Here is a 7,888-nt window from a genome sequence, read left to right as displayed (position 1 = left end):
ACTGGGGGTTATTGTCTTTCAAAGCTTGAATTATTTCCCCCCATACTCTTCGTGATTTGATGGTTTGTGCCGAGAAGTCTGCTGCAATTCAGATGGGTGTTCCCTTGTAAGTGATCTGTTCTTGTCTCTGACAGCTTTTAATATTCCATTCTTCTATTGGATTTCTGGAATTTTGATTATTATATGCCTGGGAATAGTTCTGTTTGGATTGTAGGTGGCTGGAGTTTGGTAAGCCTCATACATCTGAGCACCTTTACCTTTTCCTATGTTTGGGAAGTTCTCCTTGATTATTTCTGTGAATAGCCTTTGTAGTTCATTTGTTTGTATCCCTGCTTCTTCCTTTACATTCTTAATTCTTAAGTTATAGATCCCCTTATCATCTTCTAGCCTTTGTATTGTTACTGCCTGTTTCCTTGTTGTTTTTAAGAAGTTTTTCCTTTCATGCTCTCACATTACAAACCTGTCCTCCAGTTCAGATAATCTATCCTTAGTTTCTTTCAAGCTGTTATGCTAGTTTTCAATAGAGTTTTTAGTTTCCTGGTAATCTCTTTGAACCTGCTTCATGTATTCTATGTTTTCTCTATTTTCTCCATCAAACAATTCTCCCCTTTTTTTGTTCATTCTACCATCTGTTTTTTTCTTGGGAGGTGCTTAGCATTTCTTTAACTATCCTACTTATATTTTGCTTTACTTGGTTAAATACTTCACTTTTGAACTTGTTTATGAGGTCCCTAAGATATTGCTTTATGTGTACTGGTGCCGTGCCTGATATTGCATGTTTTCTGTCCTCATTCTCCTTTGCATTTACCTTTCCTGGATCAGTGTTCTCAGGATTGGGGACTGAGGACCCTTTCTTGTTGCCTCCTCTTCTCATATTTTTTGTTCCTTCCATACAGGCGTATATAGGAGGCCCAGTTTCTTTCTTTGTTGGTTTCAGTTTGTCTGAAGCAGTCCTGCCCACTGCAGTGTACTAGGAGATACAGACCCTGCAGCCTATGCTGGGTCTGCCCCCCTCCCCCAGGTCAACCTACTGAAGGCTTCACTGCATTAGGTTGCACTGCTAGGTGCAGTACCTTGGTTTGGGCTAGCCTATTGGACCTCAGTCCGTGGCATCACCCAGGTCAAGCACTCCCCACTAATCCCACTTGAGAGGGGAATATGTGACTGAAGTCACTGTAGTGCCCTGTTCTGGCGAGTCTGCCTGGTCTCAGAATGTCTTCTGTTGGAGCCTCTTTGACTATGGGAGGGTCCCCATCCCTCTCACCCACAGCAGGTCGATGCAGGTTCCTCTCACCTGCTGCAGGTTGATGCAGGTTCCTCTCATCTACCACAGGTCGATGTAGGGCTCACCCCCAGTTCCGCTCCCAATTTGGTCCACCGATTCCCGCTCTCAGAGCGTTCGTGGATCGGGTGAGTTGCAACTAGCAGGCTATCCCAGCTGTGCCAATTCAGGCGTGGTAGCATCAAGGTATTCAAGCCTCGAGTTTTTTAGGTGTTCCAATGGTAGCACCGGGATTGCATTTCCAATTGGTTTCTCTCAGCTTAGTTCATTCCTGGGTCGGCAGGGTATATCTCCTTCTGCTTAGGACTCCCCATACAGCACCATTCCTGGAATCTAAGCTGGCTATCTCAGAGAGCCACTGTAGCTACTGTTATCTATCTGCCATCTTTTCTTGCACCTCAATGATATGGCCATTTTTCACGAATACTATCTTGGTCCTCATAAAGAGCATATGATCTCTACTTTTGAAGCACCCAGAAATAGAATGTGTGGTGGGTAAAATTTTCCAGTTTTGATCTGTTTCATCCCACATCTCTCTCAGGATACCTGCTTTACACATGTTGCTGTTATGCATTTGGGTTATAAAAACTTTTAAGCCATATCTTCATTGGGTTTCTAATTTTTTGTATATATATCATGTTTGGTCTCATATATGCTTATTGGCTCTGAATCAGGACTGTGTGATAGTGTCATGGTTTATGTCTGTGCCCCAGGCCTCATGAGTTTGCACTGTGTATTTGTGATTGGTTCATTGTCTAGTGCTTGGATTGATGGTGTCAGGCTCCACCCACATAGGGGTGGAGCCAGGATGTGATGTAATGGCAGGAAGAAGGTATGTCTTGCTCTTTGCTGGTTCCTGTTTGCTGTTTGCAGCTGCCATGAACTGCGGCCCAGCCATGCCCAACTGCCTTGGAGTCAACTGAGTGTGGACTGAAACCTCCAAAAACTGTAAGAAATAAACCTTTCCTTTCCCAGCTTTGGGCTTCAGGTATTTTGTCTCAGTGATGAGTAAAAAGTAACTAAGACAGATAGTAAGGCCACAACCTCTGCTTTACCCTTGTTACTGCTTTATGTGTGTGTGTGGGGGGGGAGAGTATGAGGCTTTATCTGAGTAGAATTTTGATCTTCATTTCTTTTAATTTCAATCACTTGCATTTTGTCTTTAATGCACTTGAGGATCTTTTTAAAAATATGATACCTTAAAAAATGTATTGATTGAGAAACATTTTTCTCAGTTATTTACAGGGTGTGTGTGTGTGTGCTCTGCTCTAGGCCTGGTTTTCTTTGCTGTGTCTGTAAGTGTGTGTGCGTGTGCTCACACAGGTGTGTTTAGGAAATCACTCACTTATGGGTAACTTTGCTTTCTGGTGCCTCCTTTTGTAATTACAGCTTTGTCTAATGCCCTGGGTCCTCTCCAAGTCATCATCCACAGTGGACATTGGTGTGAATTCTTTTCTTTCCACACTGCATTTTATTCATTATCATATTTTGTTAAACATTACATTGCTTAGTGCTTACATTTGCATAATTGCACATGCTTTCTCTACTACTTACGTTGGCTTTAAATGTCATTTACTGATGGGTGTGTCAGTGAACTCATCCTAGTAACCACGACCTCCAGTAACCTGTACTCTGTTCTACATACCTGTGACTTGTGTCATTTCTGTCTTCTCAAAGCCTATAACATTCATTTTTTAATGTCTCAATTTTACAGAACAAATATATTCACTGTATACCACCAGCCCTCCTGACACTTTCCTTAGACTTGCTCCTTGTCACTTATTCTGTGACTTCTAATGTTTTAAAATGATGATCTTTGTAGGTGATGCCCAAGGGTAGCCTTCCATTACACTTGAGGATGGCATGTCTTATCCCACTAGGGAATTAGGATTTGAGTGCTTTACTGAAGGAGACTGAGAGTAAGTTGACTTATTGTTTCTTCTAAGAACATTTTCTTTTTGTTTTAAGACTTCTTTTTTATATTTAAAAATTGGTATGGTATGAATAAAGGGAATCTGAACAAATATGGAATGTAATCATTATTCCTTGGCATGTGTCTTGTTTCAGCCTTTGTGAATCAGTGATCTCTAGTACATAATGTTTATTTTCAAACTGTAAATTGAAGGTTTTTTTCAATATCAGCAAAGTTCTTTTTATAATTTAGTTTCAAAACATTTTTTCCCATCTACCGACAAGGTCCCTCTTTTCAGAGTCTCACTTCTATGTGTGTTGGCTCTGTATGCATTTTTGAACCACTATCATTGTAGCACAAATACTTAAAATATTCCCTTATTTTTCATTTAATGCTGACCACTCTCCTTGGATCTGTCTTCATGATCTTCTGTTGGCCACAATGGTTAGCTGCCTTTGCATTTTTTCCAACACTATCTTGATTTCTAGGATGGTTTGTTTTTCTTCTTCCTATTTTATTTTTATCAGCTAGATTTTTCCTCCTCATCTCTTACCTGAATTTTTTGTGTTTTCTTTTTTTTTTTTTTTGGATCAGAGATCAAACTCATGACCTCACACTTGCCAGGCAGGCACTTGTGCCATTGAGCTAAACCTCCAGCCCTTTCTGATCTTCTTTAATGAATTATATCACTTCATTAGTACAGTAGTGAACTTGCTTCCTTTAGAAAGATGGTGTCATGTGATAATTGAAACCATATAGTCTAGACTATGACCTCCTGAATCGGGCTCCTCCTCTAACTTACTTGCCCTTGAATAAGTTACTTACAACCCTGCGTTCTCATCTGCCTATGGTGGTGAGAAATGATACTTAACTCACAGAGATGTGTTGAGAAACCACTAAGCCCACATCTGCCCAGCAGTTACAATACTGCCTGGCAACGGTAAGAGCCGTGTAACTGTGATTTTAGGTTTATGACAGTGATTTGTTACAAAACTCATAGCTGAAATTTTCATTGCCTCTGTGGCCACACTTTTTTCCAACACTTGATAAATTCTGATACTCCTTTTCAGGATTTGTTTTTTCTTTATAGTGTTTTGGTATCTGTCTTATGCCAGTTTCTTCTTTATTACTATTCCTGATTAAACAAAATTTTTCTGGTGAAAGTCTTTGGAGAAAGTTCTGGAAACAGAGGCTTCAAGGTAGCCTATCAAACCCAAACTTTTACATGGTATGAATAAAGGGAATCTGAACAAATATGGAATGTTTGAAAGAGCAGATACTTCCTTTTATACATGCCCTGTGTCACTGCCTCCCACCCTGCTCTAGCTGTATTTGTATGACTGGGGTTAGCAATGGCACATTAGCAACTGTGATACACAAGACTGGGGGGCAAGAGCATGAGGCCTGGCCGGCCCTTGCTTCTGGGCATGCAGCTGTACCCAAGTGAAAATGTGCAAGCAGCTTCCTGCGAAGAGACCCTGGGGACATGCAGAGACCCTGGGGGCCACACAGACCCAAGATGATCCATCCATGCTGGACATTCGGTCTGTCATCTCCCCAACTGGGAGGCAGATGGGAAGCTTTTTAACCCAGCCTTCCAGGGGGTTATTATGGGAACAACAGATTACAGACCTACTTGTACTGCTGTCTCCAGAACAGGCTGCCTCCAATAATTCTGTGAATGCTCACCTCCAACAAGTGTCGGAAGTGACATAGGTCCAGTACCCTTTCTGTCATTGGGTCTCAGCTTCCCACTTCTTAGAAACAAGGCTCAGGGCTTCCACCATACGGAGAGATTTTAGCATCTTGAGGCCTGCAGGTTTGCTGTCCCTGAGATCCCCTGCAACTGTATTCCTGGAACCTGTGTCCTCTCTACATCCCTACTGGGCAGCTCTCCTGCCTTACTCCTGCAGGCTTTCGAGGCTCAGCAATCACCTTTCACGGTATGTTCTGTATTCCTGGGAAATGTCTTTGCTGGCATCTCCAAAGCTGGCTCATTTTGCCTTTCTCTGGGCCTTTTTCATGTGACTGCTGCCCAAACTCAGCAGTTTTTTTTGTATCTTTATAAGAAACAGTGGAATTTGTGGGTAAAATCTGTGTAAGCTTACGGGAAATAGCATTTAACTCCTATCTCAACCCCTGTCTTTTCTCTTTGCATAATTTCTAGGAAGAGACAGGAAAAATAGCTGACATCATGATTTTACTGGACTCTATTTAATGCTTCCTGCAACAAGAACCCTTCGGATGTATTTTCTGAAGATGAGGTAAGACCCTTAACAACAGTAGTCACCAGGAATGTGTTTCAGAGTTTCCGTACTCACTGAGGTGGTTGCTCAGAAGGGTTCCTTAGATTAAATCACAGTTCAGATTCCCATCCACAGCACCCTTGGGCAGTGGTCACCCTACAGTTCATAGTCTTATGATTGGTCTATGTTTACTAACTACGATTGGCCTATGACTACACTGCAGGAGGTCCTTGGCTTCCCTCCAGACCTCCACCACCTAGGTACTTCTCATCTGGAATTGGGGCTCAATTCCGGGTGATGGAGCAGGTGAATATATAGCATCCCAGCCATAGGCCCGGGCTTCTTCGCCCCAGCAGTGCAGAGCAGGAGTCTTGCAGGTCCCAACATGCTGACTGTCACTTCCTTGGCAAGCTGGTCCTTTAATATGCACGTCATACGGGGTCATATGGGAAGGAATTCCTGGCCCCATTCCTCCTCCGGCTAGGTAAGGCGGCTTCCACTCATGTCACCCGCGGCGTGTGTCTCTGCAGTGCGGGCCCTGTGTTGTCCATTTGGGGGCTTCCATAGCTATTTCTTCCGCCAGACGCTGGCGGTTGGGTGCAGGGCCTTGCCCTGGTCTTGCCTGTGCTCCTGGCCCTGCACCTGGAGCTGGTTCAGCACAAATAAAGGGCGTGGCCTGGTGTTCCCCGCGTGGAAGTGAGAAGCAGGTGAATGCAGTCCCCTCTGGTCTCCAGCTTGTTAAGGGGCTCCATAGGCGAAGTTATCCATTGCTCTTTCTCTTCGGTTCCTCGCCAGCATCCTTCTCCTTTTCTGTGGCTGAAAAGATTTGGACAGCTGGGGAAAAGAGGACCTGTGCGTGCCTGTATTTGTCTCCTGGCCTCTCTTGTACATGCACACACACATGTGCGTGCACACACACACTACAGGCACGCACATGTAGGCTCACACACTCGCTCTTGCAGGACACCCCCCCCCCACCAGCCGGGTGCGTCAACACTGGATGGTGCCTGTCTCTGGGGCCCCGGGCTCCCTGGTGAGGGGACCCACTCCCAGCCTGTCTGGGGCCAGCTCCTCGGGTTGCTGTGTCTGCCTGACGCGCCGACCCCGTGTGGTCCCTCTGGAGTCCTTTGTGCAACAGGAGAGCAGGGAGCTCCCACGCCATTCGCCCGCTGCTCCACCCCTGCGCGCCCGTCCCCTCCCCCTCGAGCCGCCCGGCCGGGGCCTCGTATCCGAGAGCGCAGGGGACCTCGCGGGGTGGGCGTGGAGCCGCGCCGCTGGCGGCTATGAATGGGGGCGGGCGGGCGCGGGGGTGCGAGGTTCACCCCGGGGCTCTCCGCTGCGCGGCTGATTGATGGACGCGCGGGGCTGTGCGTGATCCCGGCTCCGCAGGCGAGGGATGCAGCGAGCGCCGGGCGGCTGAGGCTGCTCCGCAGAACTCCCCAGTGCGGCGCCCGGAGTGCGGCGGGGCCGGCGAGGTAGGTAGGGGCCCGGGGCGGGCGAGCGGGGCGGGCTGCACGGGGCGGGCGGGTGGAGCTGCCGGGGGACAGCGCGCTCGGGCACCTCGTCCTGCGGCGCGGCCACATTGTCCCCCGCGCGCGGGCGAGGGCAAGGGCGCAGCGCGCACAGCCGGTGCCCCGGAGCGGGGAGCTCGGGCCAGCGGGGGCCTCCGAAGGGAGCGGAGCCGAGCTGGAGCCCCGATTTCTGCCCCACGCGCCTCTCTCTGGCTCGTGAGCCCCGCTGGCGTCCCCGGCCCGAGTAGTGGGCTCCGGTCCGCCAGGGCAGCCGAGGTAAGCGCTGCGGGAGCCTGCGGCGTCGTCCTGCAGCACCGGCGATGGCCACGCGCGAGCGCGCGGTGTAGGGGCCGAAGGGACCCGGGGGCCGGCGTCGTGGTCGTCTCTTGCAGTCCATCCGCAAGCGAGCCCCTTCCCGTCGCCTCGCCGGCCCTGTCTCTGTCCTCCTCCTTGGACCTCTTGGAGGGAGGGTCCCCAGGAAAGAAGGCAGCCGAGGCAGGATGCAGAGGCAGGAGGGTCGCGGCTCGCAGCCCAGCGGTGGCGATGGCATTGGGCCCCAAGATGGACTGCAGGCGGCGGGAGCTGGCGTCCCAGGAGTTTGTGGGTCCTGCTGTCCGGTGACAGGGGCATCCGATGGGCGCGCGCTTCCTTGGATAAGGAGAGAGGAACTCCTGCTCTCTCTGCTGGGTGGTGCGGTCCTGGACGGGCTCTTCCTAAGGCTCCAGCATGGGGATGGAGATCCCCTCCCACTCACCCTGTCCTGCTTGCTTTATTTTCTCTCCCCTCTTCCTGTTTTGCTTCCTTTCTTCCTTCCTTTCTCCCCAGACCAACTTCCTTGTCCCTTGCTTGACACAAAAATCAGAACTGTTGCCAACAGGTTAGAGCAAGCTCCTAGCTCCTTGGTGTGTGTGTTGCATACACATGACACACACATGCT

General features: G+C 48.5%; 1 protein-coding gene across 3 annotated transcripts in view; it reads left to right on the top strand.

Annotated features, from left to right (window-relative positions):
* Positions 1-6,693: 6,693 nt before the first annotated feature.
* Positions 6,694-7,888, top strand: part of Pde4b (phosphodiesterase 4B) — a 526,060-nt gene continuing 524,865 nt past the window's right edge. Inside the window, exon 1 of one of the 3 annotated variants that reach the window (XM_063258980.1) lies at positions 6,694-6,915. The gene's annotated coding sequence lies outside the window, so the exon portion shown is untranslated. Of the gene's footprint in view, positions 6,916-7,210; positions 7,228-7,888 lie in introns of those variants that run through there. The other 2 variants (XM_063259006.1, XM_063258986.1) reach the window with 2 other exon arrangements.

Source organism: Cavia porcellus, unplaced genomic scaffold (assembly GCF_034190915.1).
Source record: "Cavia porcellus strain 051 isolate PalLab524CR breed Dunkin Hartley unplaced genomic scaffold, mCavPor4.1 scaffold_1, whole genome shotgun sequence".
Classification (NCBI taxonomy): Eukaryota; Metazoa; Chordata; class Mammalia; order Rodentia; family Caviidae; genus Cavia; species Cavia porcellus.
The sequence above is the reverse complement of the archived record's forward strand: the minus strand, read 5'-3'. Positions and strand labels throughout refer to the sequence as shown.